We start from the raw sequence: 13,435 nt of genomic DNA, 5'->3' as shown, positions 1-13,435 counted from the left end.
TCGAATCGCTTTTTTCAATTCCCTACGAAAACGAAACGAAAACGAAAATGGCAGGAAACAACTGGAGGGACATGGAAATCCGGGAACTGCTATCACAGAGAGCAGAGGTGGAAATAGTCAAACAGATGGCAGGGACAGCGAGGGACTCTGTCGTGTACGACCAGCTCACCAGGCGGCTTGCTGAGCGTGGTGTGCATCGCACCAAGACCCAGGTGGTCAGCAAGCTCAAAACATTGAAAAGCAAGTACCACAATATCAGAGACCACAACAACACGAGCGGGCACGACCGCAAAACGTGGCCTTATCTGGAGTTGTGCGATGCCATCTGGGGGAGAAACCACACAACGACCCCTGTCTGCCTGGTCGGTATGGAGATGCCCGCCAGCCTGCCTGCCAGCAGGCCCGCCAGCCCGCCAGCACCATCGACCCCGGGATCGTCCGAGTCCACGTCCGAGCCGTCCTCCTCGAACGGGCAGCGGGGAGACCCCGACGAGACAACCCCTCTTCCAGCGGAAGAGGCAGACATGTCGCTGAATGGCGGAGAAGCTGACTTATCTGCTATTGGAGGTAAGCGTGTTTGGCATCTTTTTTGTTGCGCTTATTTATTGTGTATATTATTATTGTGTATGCTAGCTGTCTCGATAACCACTGCTTAACTTCTGCCGTGGTGCCCTGCTTGTTGTAACGATGCTGACAGGCTAGCTGGCTCGCAACGTTTTCTAATGGCGTCTTTTGTTGTTGTTTTTGTGCAGCGTCGCGGTGCAGTACACCACTGTCGAAGAAGAGGAAGAAGAATACAACGCACTCTGAACGGATGATGGCGATGATGGATGACCGGATCGAGAGACTGCACCATGTTGCGGAAGAACGGTCACAGGTAACACATGATACTCTCCCCTGTCTGTACCCTACCCTGCCAATAGTACCCCCTCACCCATGTTTATGATTCTATTATTAAACTGTTAGTATCTAACACAACTGATTATTAAATGAATGAACAGTTTATGATTGAAAAAGTCATCAGTTTTTTACATGAACAAGACCACTTCACAGAGTATTGTAACAGTTGCTACAGTTGCACTTATTTTAGCAAAGGGCTTATGAAATGACTTTGAATATATATTTTTAAATCATTTTGGAAATAATGCCATCCCCGACCTTTCCATGTACCCCCTACAAGCTGCTCAAATGCACATGGTGAACCCCTGGTTGGGAAACAGGGTTAGGGTTATAGGTTATAGGCTAACCCTAGGCTATAGGCTTTCTCATTATGTATTTTAACGTTATTTCGTTTCATTCATCAACAGCGTTGGTGGGCATCGGCAAAGGAGGATTGGATGCAGCAGTTGACCGACAGTGAGGCCCGAATTAGGAGAGAGGCGCTTGCCGACGAAGAGCGTTCCCGGGCTGCGGACGCCGCCGTTCTCCAGGGACTGCTCCGGGAGTTCATGCCCCAGCTCCAGCAGACGCCGGCAGGTGCATGGCAGAGTTGGCAGACCCACCGTCCAGGTTCCTGGGACCAGGAACGCCAACCACGCCACACATGGGATCGCCACGCAGGAGCAGGCGACCACAGGGATGAACAATCCCCGAGCTACCACGAGTTGGAGTAGTCCAACCAAATAGCGAATTACACTTTTTTTATAACTTTTTTAACACTTTTTTTAAACAGACATTTTGTACTTACTTTTTCTTTTTTTTTAAACAGACATTTTGTACTTTATTTTTCTTTTTTTTTAATCTAGATGTGCTGTGATTTTATCCACAAGTAGATGGGTCTTGCCCCACCGCCAAGTGAACGGCTCCTGGCGATGGTTTTGCACTGTTGTATATTTGCACCTGTACTTTATTTTTCATTATTTTTATATTTAGACGTGTTGTGATCGTGTGACGTGTGACTGCTCTTTTATTAAAAACCAAACCAAACAAGTCACTGTATCTCCATTATTTTATTCCCTTTATGGTTAGAGGTGCCCAAATTATTTTCGGATGAAGGGCTCTTGCTTGGAACACAATGCTAGTGTACAGTTGGACGAACGAGCCAGATTTACATTGCAAACATGTCTTTTGTGTTGGGGGGGGGAAGGCAGGCTGGCTCCTCGATACACAATAGCTGTGATAACAAAACAGTGTCAGGCAGACTGCAGTAGAAACTTTATTTAGAAATCGCAGCATTTAAAATCTACAGACGATATAAAAGAAATATAGAAAAGCAATAAAAACACCTGCCGTCAGTGTGAGTTGTTAGCTCATGACACCAAAACTTCTAAACATTGCTATATAATACAATCACAGACTGTAGAAGAATGACCATTTTGCTCATACTTACAAATAATTTGTGCTCCTGAGTAGTTGTCGAATAAATTTAGTAGAATCAACATGCATGAGTGAAGGGGTAGACTACTATTGGCATGGCAAAACAGCTCAAGGGGCACAGAAGACCAAAAAGTTTAGGCCTACACAATACACAGCTCGCATGAGTTATTTAAGAAATTAATTTCTGGCCCTGGGTGGCTCCTGGCGATGGTTTTGCACTGTTGGATATTTGCACCTGTACTTTATTTTTCATTATTTTTATATCTAGACGTGCTGTGATCTTTTATTATAAACCAAACCAAACAAGTCACTGTATCTCCATTATTTTATTCCCTTTAGGCTTAGAGGTGCCCAAATTATTTTCGTATGAAGGGCCAAAAGTAAGATGGATGTCAGCGGGCCAAAACTAAATGTTATGTGGAATAACATATTATTGTATAGACTATTTACATTCTAGCTTTTTACATTACATGCTAGCTTTAAAAAGTAGCCCATCACAGCCTTTTAAAGACAAATATTGGCTATGATATTTAGCTTCAGAATTGTTTTAACATTGGTATGATATTCATCAGAATCTTTTAAAGACAGTAATACTGGTCGCTGTATGGTGATGTTCGTCATTCAGTGGGACGGGCAAGATTTACATTTGGCATACACTCCTTCGGTGTGGGGAGGAAGGGAGACCTGACTGTTCACCTTGACTCCATCTGTGTGGATGGCTCTTGCTTGGAACACAATTTCAGTGTACAGTTGGACGGACGAGCCAGATTTACATTGCAGACATGTCTTTTGTGTTGGGGGGGGAAGGCAGGCACGACTATCCACCTTCACCATCCATGTGGATGGCTCTGGCTTGAAACACAATGGCAGTGTACAGTTGGACGGACGAGCCAGATTTACATTGCAGACATGTCTTTTGTGTTGGGGGGGGAAGGCAGACATGACTATCCACCTTCACCATCCATGTGGATGGCTCTGGCTTGAAACACAATGGCAGTGTACTAAGTATTTGATGCTGGTCGTACAAGCCAGATTTACATTGCAAACACATCCTTTGTGTTAACAGGCAGGGATGCACCTGGACCCATCCTTGTGGAGTCTGGCTCCTCGATACACAATAGCTGTGATAACAAAACAGTGTCAGGCAGACTGCAGTAGAAACTTTATTTAGAAATCGCAGCATTTAAAATCTACAGACAATATAAAAGAAATAGAAAAGCAATAAAAACACCAGCCGTCAGTGTGAGTTGTTAGCTCATGATGCCAAAACTTCTAAACATAGCTATATAACACAATCACAGACTGTAGAAGAATGACCATTTTGCTCATACTTAAAAATAACTATTTGTGCTCCTGAATAGACTACATGCACAACTTCTTTACTTCCTGAAATTAGTACAGCTTCTTTATTTCCTGTCCTACACTATTGGATGAACTGATTAATCAGGTGTGCCTGATCATTGTTGTGACTGCAGCACACCTGACATTAATCAGTTCATCCAATAGTGATGACAGGAAATAAAGAAGCTGTACTAATTTCAGGAAGTAGTGGAGTTGTGCATGTAGCCCATAGCTGTTGAATAAATTTAGCAGAATCAACACGCATGGCATGGCATGGCAAAACAGCTCAAGGGGCACAGAAGACCAAAAAGTTTAGGCCTACACAATACACAGCTCGCATCAGTTATTTAAGAAATTAATTTCTGGCCCTGGGTGGCGCGATAAGGGTCATCATCGCTTCTCGGATGCTTTGCGTGGCAGCTGCCCGGGGGAGTGGTTGCAAGACATCTGCGTTGAGCCCTTGTTGGCGGTCTGGACCCTCGATGTCTGCCATGTTCCATTCGGCTAGAAAATTGTCTTTGCTAACCTCACAAATATTGTGGAGAATGCAACAAGCCCCAACAATGTTTGGCATCGACGAAAGCAGCACATCATTACGCTTGGCAAGGCACCTCCAACGGCCCTTCAAGCGTCCAAAGGCATTTTCTACCACCATTCGAGCAGAGCTTAAATGGAAGTTGAAGTTGTCCTCTTCAGGAGTCAGCCGATGGTGATGGGTGAAGCCTTTCATGAGCCACTTCTTCAGAGGGTACGCTGCGTCTCCAATTAGATGTACGGGCACCTCCACACCTTCCACATCTACGGATTTCTGTGCAGAAAAAATAGATAACAGATTAGGATTGTGCTAGCTGCTACATTTTGGGAACACACAGGTGTGTGGTGGGAAATAAAAGTTGTTGTTTGCATAGACTGAAGGTGCGTACTTGTGCGTACATAATGTATGTTTTCTAAAGGTGTACTAACTCACTGTAAAACATGGAATGTACAATTTGTCAGAAATTGATTAAAAAAAGAATTAGGCCTAATTATTAAAATCAAAAGTAACCCTAGTTATTGTAGAACCTAAATGGTTTCATAATTGGGAAAATAGGTGTAGATAAATAATTCTTTTTTGGATTGCGGTGCGTGTGACCCTTACATCATGTCACAGCTTGGTTTTCAGTTTGAGTGTGGAAGAGGCTGTCTGACAGAAAGAAAATGAAAAAATAATAATTGGGAAAAAAAATGAAACGGAATTTAGAAATAAATCTACTTACTTCACGGGGGAACAAATAACCGTCGTTTCCTTCAGCCATCTGGAAGATAGGAGAGTTGAGAAGCACTCTTGCGTCGTGTGTTCGCCCAGGCCAGCCCACGTATATATCTGTGAAGCTGAAACAAACAACCAACATCAGTTAGTAAAATGTTGCACATTCCACCTGTTCACAGAAATTGATGGGTTCTCCTCTCGCTCTCTCCCCTCTACACACACACACACACACACACACACACACAATTACATATATATATATATATACACACACACACACACACACACACACAATTACACATATATATATATATATATATATATATATATATATATATATATATATATATATATATATATATATATATATATATATATGTGTGTGTGTGTGTGTGTGTGTGTGTGTGTGTGTGTGTGTATATATATATATATATATATATATATATATAGGCTATAGAGAGAGAGAGAGAGAGAGAGAATCTAGCTGGCTGAATGATGATACATGTAATTGTGAACTTTAATGTCTAACTCCTGCAACAGAGTAGTACAGTAACCAATCAATACTTCAATCAATACTTATGAATAGAAGATCTTACCAGAAAGTGTGGTCAACAACCCCTTGCAGCACAATGGAATGCCAGCCTTTTCTGTTGAAGTAGGATGCTGGATCGTCCCTAGGTGCGATGATGGGAATGTGGCTTCCATCTATGGCACCTGCACACATGGGATAACCGCGTTCTGCGAATCCATCCAGGGTCTTCTGCAGCTTTTCCCCCTTCGGCAGGGAAATGAAGCGCTTGTAGAGGTTCTTCATTAGAGCGGATGTGACTTCGCGGACCAGGTTGCACACAGTGGACAGTCCAACACCAAATACACAGCTGATTGTTCGATATTCCCCTGGTGTTGCGTACCACCAAAGGACTATTGCCAGTCGCAAACGCGCTTCCAGTGGTTTTCGCCACCGGGTGATCTTGCGTGTTAGTGCGGGTCGGACCAGACTCAGCACGTAATCGAACGTACACCGGGACATGCGAAAATGACGCTTCCATTCCACGTCGTCAAAATTGTTCAGAGCATCTTCCCAAAATAAATTCCCTCCTGGTCTCTCTCGCTTCCAGACGGCTCTAGTCTGACGCAGCAGCACATTGGTACCTAACACTTTCATGATCTGTCCCCGGTTTAGTCTATCTTCATAATCTTCACGATGTTGAGCAGAGAAGACTGCGAACATGAATCTGTTTCTGTTCGCACGTATATCCCTTAGCATTTTCGCCTTAATTTGTCTGCGTCGCTGTCTACGTTTGAGGAAAAAGCGCGTCAGCAATATTATCAAAAGAGTGGACGCCGGCTCCATGTTTGTTTTTGTTTTTTTTCTGACTGGCCTCAGTGGCCTGCAGCACAGTTTATACGTCATGACCCCAGGCCACTCTCCCCCCGCCCCCCCCGCCCCCTGCCCCACCACCACCCCACCCCCCCCCCCAGCATACCGGCAATTTCGCTGATAGATTCCCACATGCCAGAGGAGAGGTGTGAAGGGAAATGTCCGATATTGACTGTCAGGTAATTTTCCGGTATGCATGTGGGAAAACGGCTTACCTTACGACCAGTTGAAGCACTTTACAAGCAATCACTGAAAGTCCTGGACAGAAAACCCAATAGTTTCCACCATTGTCATATTATTACTAAGTATAATTTATTTAATATGGACAACTTAAAACTGTATACAGATATGTGCCTTGTGTTTAGAATCCTTAATGGATTAGCTCCTCCCCATCTAAAGGCATACATCAAAATTAAGAACAATGACTCCAGAGTAACAAGGTCAGTTACGAGAGGAGACTGTGTTATCCCACGCAGACACAGTTCATTTGCCAAGTCCGCATTTTCAGTGAGAGCTTCAAAAACCTGGAATAGCCTCCCTATAGCCATTAGGAATTGTGCTAATTACCATACTTTTAAAATTAAATTGAAATATTATTTAAAATCTAAACAAACATGTATGCACAAATAATGTCTCTAGGTTGATTTAAACATAGGGCACATACATGGATCATCTGTCTACTGTCCAGGAGTTTTGGTTGTATGTTAATAATGCAATGTGATTTCACCAGTTGTACTTGTATATTGTTTGTATGATTTGTGATATTTTGTGTTTTGTATGAATTATTGGTAACCCTTTATTTTACAGGTACCCTAGTTACTATGAACTATTTGTAATTACACATGAACACCAAATGTAATTACACAGTAATTACCAATAGTTCTAAATTATGTTCATATGTAGTTACATTGTAACAGACCTGTAAAATGGAGTGAGTCTGTTCAACTGTAGTTCATATGTAGTTACATTGTAACAGACCTGTAAAATGGAGTGAGTCTGTTCAACTGTAGTTCTATGTAGTTACATTGTAACAGACCTGTAAAGTGGAGTGAGACCGTTCAACTGCTGGCACAGTCACACTGCAGAAATGCATTCACATTAATCAATATTGCCTGTCTTTCAAGCTACAACTAACAAAGTATCAACATTTTCCCCCAAGTCTATGCTTATAATAACAAAGCTAGGAAGTGACAACTACATCTGAATGACATACAGTTATCCTCTCAAACTCCACTAAGAAAGTTTGAAAGCCCTCGTGGCTGAGTGGTTAAAGCCGCCTGCTTTGCAATCTGAAGTTCAATGGTTCAAATCCACCACTGGCTTTTAGCAATCTCTGTCCCAGGCCAGAGCTTCTTTACAGGTCCGGTGCCATGTAACTACATATGAAGTACAGTTAAATAGACTCACTCCACTTTACAGGTCTGTTACCATGTAACTACATATGAACTACAGTTGAATAGACTCACTCCACTTTACAGGTCCGTTACAATGTAACTACATATGAACTACAGTTGAATAGACTCACTCCACTTTACAGGTATCTTACCATGTAACTACATATGAACTACAGTTGAACAGACTCACTCCATTTTACAGGTCCATTACAATGTAACTACATATGAACTACAGTTGAAAAGACTCACTCTATTTTACAGGTCCGTTACAATGTAACTACATATGAACATCATTTATAACTATTGGTAATTACTGTGTAATTACATTTGGTGTTCATGTGTAATTACAAATAGTTAATATGTAACTAGGGTACCTGTAAAATAAAGGGTTACCGAATTATTTTTTAATGTAACTTTTGATTGTCTCCTGCTCAGGGACTACAGGTGCAAATTAGCTCTTAAGCTAACCCTGGCACATTTACATTGATATTGATGTTGATTAATGTGCACTGTCCCTGATTAAAATAATAATAATAATAATAATAAAACAGCACATCAACAATACACACATCACAAACAGAAACCACTAACAACGAAGACAGTGTCCCTGTGTTTATTGTTTCTTTGAGTGTTTCTAAACAGATCTGAGATCAGTTGTAATTATAATTTAGTTACGTTACACACTGACTTGACGTTTAATCTGATGAGGCTAACAGGTCAAATGTGTAGCTGTAGTAAAATGTGTTGTTGTACATGTACACACCTTAGCTGTGGAGTCCAGGTGTGTTTGATGCTCCTGGGCCGACTGACCACTGGGAACCTCTTTCCTTTGCTGCTCAACTCTGTGGAGAAAACATGAAGAATGAGGTCTCTACCTAAGTAAAACGAATATGTTCCCTCCCCCATGTTCCCTCAGCCCTATGTTCATTTAGCCCTATGTTACCTCAGCTCTATGCCCCCAAACCTCACAGCCTGTTCAGATTTTGCCCATTTAACACACAGTTAGGCGCCCATGCCGAACCAATTTTAGATCTCATGACTTGAGTCGTCTTCTCAGGAGAGATGGATAAGAACATCTGATTAAAGTCTTACCTTTGCTCAGCAGAGGGCGCTCCATCAACACAGCTGGGCCCAGGGGAGTCTGCTCTCTGGATCCTGATAGAAATAGGAGAGACAAAAGAAGTGCAGTTTGAACCTGAAGAGAAGCAGCATTTTGACCAGAAGGTCACCGGTTCAAATCCCAGAACCAGAAAGAAAACCTGTGAGAGGAGAGTGAAGGAGAAACACTCTCCTCTTCCTCAACAGCTGCTATTGTTACCTGTTTGGAAATACACTATTGTACCATCGCAGTGGTCGCATTAATGGTTGGATTTTTCTGTTTGCACCAGTAAGTGCTGACAAGTCCAATATTTCCAACAGTGGTGTAATCGATAAGTGATCATTCACTCATTTATTGTACACGCAAAACTCAGAGACCAGTAATAAACTGCCACCATACGGTCAAAATTAGATCCACGAGGAACTATAATAAGGAATCCTTAGAACACGAGCTTGGAAAATCGGACTTGTCACAGGTGCTCAATATGTCAGCGGCAGAGGATGCATGGTGCCTGTTTAAGATTACATTTTTAGGGGTCATTAACCGGCTGGCCCCGGTCAAATCGGTCAGGTTTAAAACTAGAACTGAACCCTGGATAAATGCAGATATCATCGAAGCCATTAAGGTTAGAAATGATAGCCTGCAGAAATTCAAGATTATAAAAGATGAAGCCTCCTTCGGCCTATTTAAAAAACACCGAAATGAAGTAAATAGGCTAATCAAAAAGGCAAAATTAGAGTACTATAATGAGGTAATTGCAGAGAATAAGGATGATCCCCAAAAGCTCTGGAAATCCTTAAATCAATTGGGCTATAATAACAAACTTAAAACTAAATATCTTAACGTGAACTTAAACTCGGAAGGCACCTTAACATCTGATAAATCCCTTGTCGCTGGCATCTTCAATCGCTTCTTTACAACCATTGCGAGCACCTTGGTTAGTAAATTACCCTCCCACTCTGGACGGTATGGTAAAGACCACATTGAGAGTTTTTACTCAAACTTAGGAGTTCGGCTGGACGACTTCCAGTTTCAGGAGGTGTCAGATGAGGTGGTGCTGTTGAAGCTCAGGGCCCTCAAGCCGTCTAAAGCTACAGGTATTGACAACATCCCAAGCAGGTTCATCCGAGATGCAGCTGATTTGATTTCACCGTATATTACTCATATAATCAATCTGTCTATTAAAGAAGGTCATGTCCCCCATGATTTCAAACAAGCCAGGGTAATCCCCCTTCATAAAAAAGGAAGTAAACTTGAACCAGGAAACTATCGCCCAGTCTCAATCCTCTCCTCCATCTCTAAGTTAATGGAAAGAGTCATTTTTGAACAAATAGACAGTTATCTTGCATCTCGGGAGCTCCTGTTTAAATTTCAGTCTGGTTTCAGAAAATCTCATTCAACTGACACCTGTTTGCTCTTTCTAACCGATCACATCAGAAAGGAAGTTGACGCTGGCAAATACTGTGGTATGGTCATGCTGGACCTACAAAAAGCATTTGACACCGTTAACCATGATGTTCTTCTGTGTAAGCTCGGGGCTCTGGGCTTCAACAGCACTTCCCTCAACTGGGTTAGGTCCTACCTGGAGGGTAGGGAGCAGGTGGTGGACGTAAATGGAACGATGTCATGTCCCCTCCCCCTGACGTGTGGGGTCCCCCAGGGAAGTATTTTAGGGCCTTTATTCTTTTTAATTTATATTAACGATATGCAATTGGCCTGTGATTGCAACCTGTTCCTTTTCGCGGACGACTCCGCCCTCTTGTTCTCGCACAAGGACAAGGGGGAGATCGAAAGGAAATTGAGCAGCGAGCTTCACAGTGTTAGTGAGTGGCTCTCGGATAACAAATTATCACTTCATCTGGGGAAAACGGAGGCCATTTTATTTGGGTCAAATTTTAATTTAAAAAAGTCCCCAGAGTTTAAAATCATGGTTGGTGACGTAGTTGTTAACACCAAGGAGGAGATTACGTACCTTGGCTGCATTTTAGATAACAAACTTTCAGGAGAAAGCATGGCCTCAAAAGTGATTTCCAAAGTTAGTCAAAGAACCAAATTCCTAGCCAGAATTTCTTCTTTCATTGACAAGAGCGCCCTTGAAACCTTGGCAAATGCTCTGATTCAATGTCACTTTGACTATGCTTGCTCCTCCTGGTTCACGGGAATCACCATCAAACTCAAAAACAGGCTTCAGACCTCCCAGAATAAATTAATTTGGGTTATTCTGAAGCTTCATCCCAGAGTCCATCTCCTCCCCTCCCACTTCCATAGCCTCAGGTGGCTCAGAGTGGAGGAGAGGGTTTCCCAAATCAAATTGTGCATGGTTTTTAGGATTTTTAAACGGGAGGCTCCTCGTTACCTCGCTGACTACTTTTGTAAAGTCAGTGAGGTACATGGCTACTCCACAAGAGGAAGCACCTCCAACATTGTTCCCCCCAAATTTAAAACCCTAAAGGGTAAATGCACCTTTTCCTACTCAGCAGCTATTTTATGGAACAAACTCCCTGAGAGTATTAAGACACTTAACTCCAGGTTCTCTTTTAAGCTTGCCTTGAAAAAATGGCTGGTTGGCTCCCAAATGTGGTCCTAAACCTTTTATTTTCCTTTTCTTATGTCCCCTGAATAGGCGGGGTTTTTAAATCCCTAGGTAGGTTCCTGTTTTTAGTATATGAGCTGGTCTCTATCTTATTATTTATTGATTGATGCATTTTTATTAGGTATCTAATTAACCATTCACTTAAGGTTTTAGAATTTTTGATTTGAGTGTTAAATGTTATCATCTGTTTGTGTATGTTCTTGTCCGCGCACACACGCGCTCATACCTGCATACAGATTCACTCGTCTTGTCCCACACACAAGGACCACAATGGAAACAAGCCCTCGGGCTTTATTGTGTTTTATTCCTTTTGAGCAATATGTTGATGTTGTGTTTGTCTTGTACATACCTGCGATTATTGTTTCAATAAAGTTATCAATCAATCAATCAAAGTCCAACAAGATGTCAAATGAAAGCTGATAAATCCACAGATTCCAGTGGTATTAGTCTGATCACTCTATTGGCTCAATTCCACCACATTTAACAGCCCTGCATAGCTCCCACTCAGCTCTACTCGTCTCTACCCGATGGATGTTTTGCTTCGACCGCCGCTCAATCTGCCCACGCCCACCCCCGTCCACAACTGGTCGTCATAGCGACGCCGTTTTTTTTTTTTTTTTTTTGGCCACACGTCATCGTCAACGCGACGACACTGTCTGTGCGCGCGCGGCAGTGACGACACACAACAACAATGGAGGCTCTCGAAGGCATTCTGTTCTTGCTTTTGGTATGTGGTTTTCTGCCACAGCAAGGAGAAAGGTTTTATTTCACCAGAGGCTGACTGCAGCAAGACAAAAGACTGCTGATAAATACCAGCGAGCTTGCAAATTCCTACATCGAACCTCAGGCGAGATTGTCCGTCGACAAGACGACGGGACCGTCCATCTACTAGACGACGGGACCACTCTGGTATCGCGGCCACGTAGGAGGGTGAGTTACGCTAAGCTAACGTTATCATGTGTTTATCGTCAGTAACACAAAATTGCCAGCCCTGTTACCTACAGTATTCCCCAATTGTATACACACCCAAAAATAGAACTATGCACACAATTATGAAAGCCTGAAGCACATGTGGAAACCACATGACTCCAAACTGCTTTGTTAAACTCATAAGGTTCTGTAATCTGCACGGACATTTGTGTTGCATTGACTACAGTAAATCAAAATGCTATCATGGGACAACAAAAAACACTACCAAAACGATAAAAAGGACACCTCTGTACTTATCCAGGGGAGTCTCGAGCAATGCTCTCTTTTCAGGAGTGCCCTGTTTACACACAATTTCATGGAGGCCTATTTGAACACCAGTTCAATTCATGCTATGTGACATAGGTTAACTCTTTTCAGTTCTGAGAAATTGAGCCATAGTTTCTGGCAATGTGTATAAACGTTTTGGAAAATATGTAATGGACTGTATCTACCTCTATCACATATTGAAACGTGTATGCTGTGTGTGTATTTCAGATTTGCCGCTCTTTGTTAATCCGCCGCCGCAGACCATGTGTTTGGGCATTCAACCGAGCGACCAAGTGGTGGGATGTGATTGTTCCCGGCTTCACCAACATGCAGTGGGTGCAGAACTTCAGAATGTTCGAAGAAACATTCATCTACCTGTGCAACAAACTGCATCCAGTGATGCAGAGACAGGACACAAACTACCGCCGGTATTTACTTTTGACTGTTTTATGTTTTTAAATCTATTTTTAGTTATGCTGCAAAATGATTTGCCCCAGTGGGGATAAATGAAGACATGTTGCTGTATGTCACTTTATAATTATAATGATGTTGCACAATGTCTATTTTGGCCACATAGAACATGTGTGCTTGCTACAGCTGTAAATTACAGGTGCAATTTATTTTCTTATCTTATTTTATTTAACTTTATTGTAGATAGGATAACTTAGCTGTGCTTTCTTGACATGTTTCTGACATGGTTTCTATGTATGTCTGACATATTTTTGACATTGGCTTTTTCTCTTGTGTGTTTTTACTGAGATGTACTGACATTGGCTTCTGCTGTAACACTTTAATTTCCCCCAGCGGATTAATAAAGTACTCTATC

This window comes from Poromitra crassiceps, assembly GCF_964638095.1.
Source record: "Poromitra crassiceps genome assembly, chromosome: 3".
NCBI lineage: Eukaryota > Metazoa > Chordata > Actinopteri > Beryciformes > Melamphaidae > Poromitra > Poromitra crassiceps.
Note: the sequence above shows the minus strand (reverse complement) of the source record.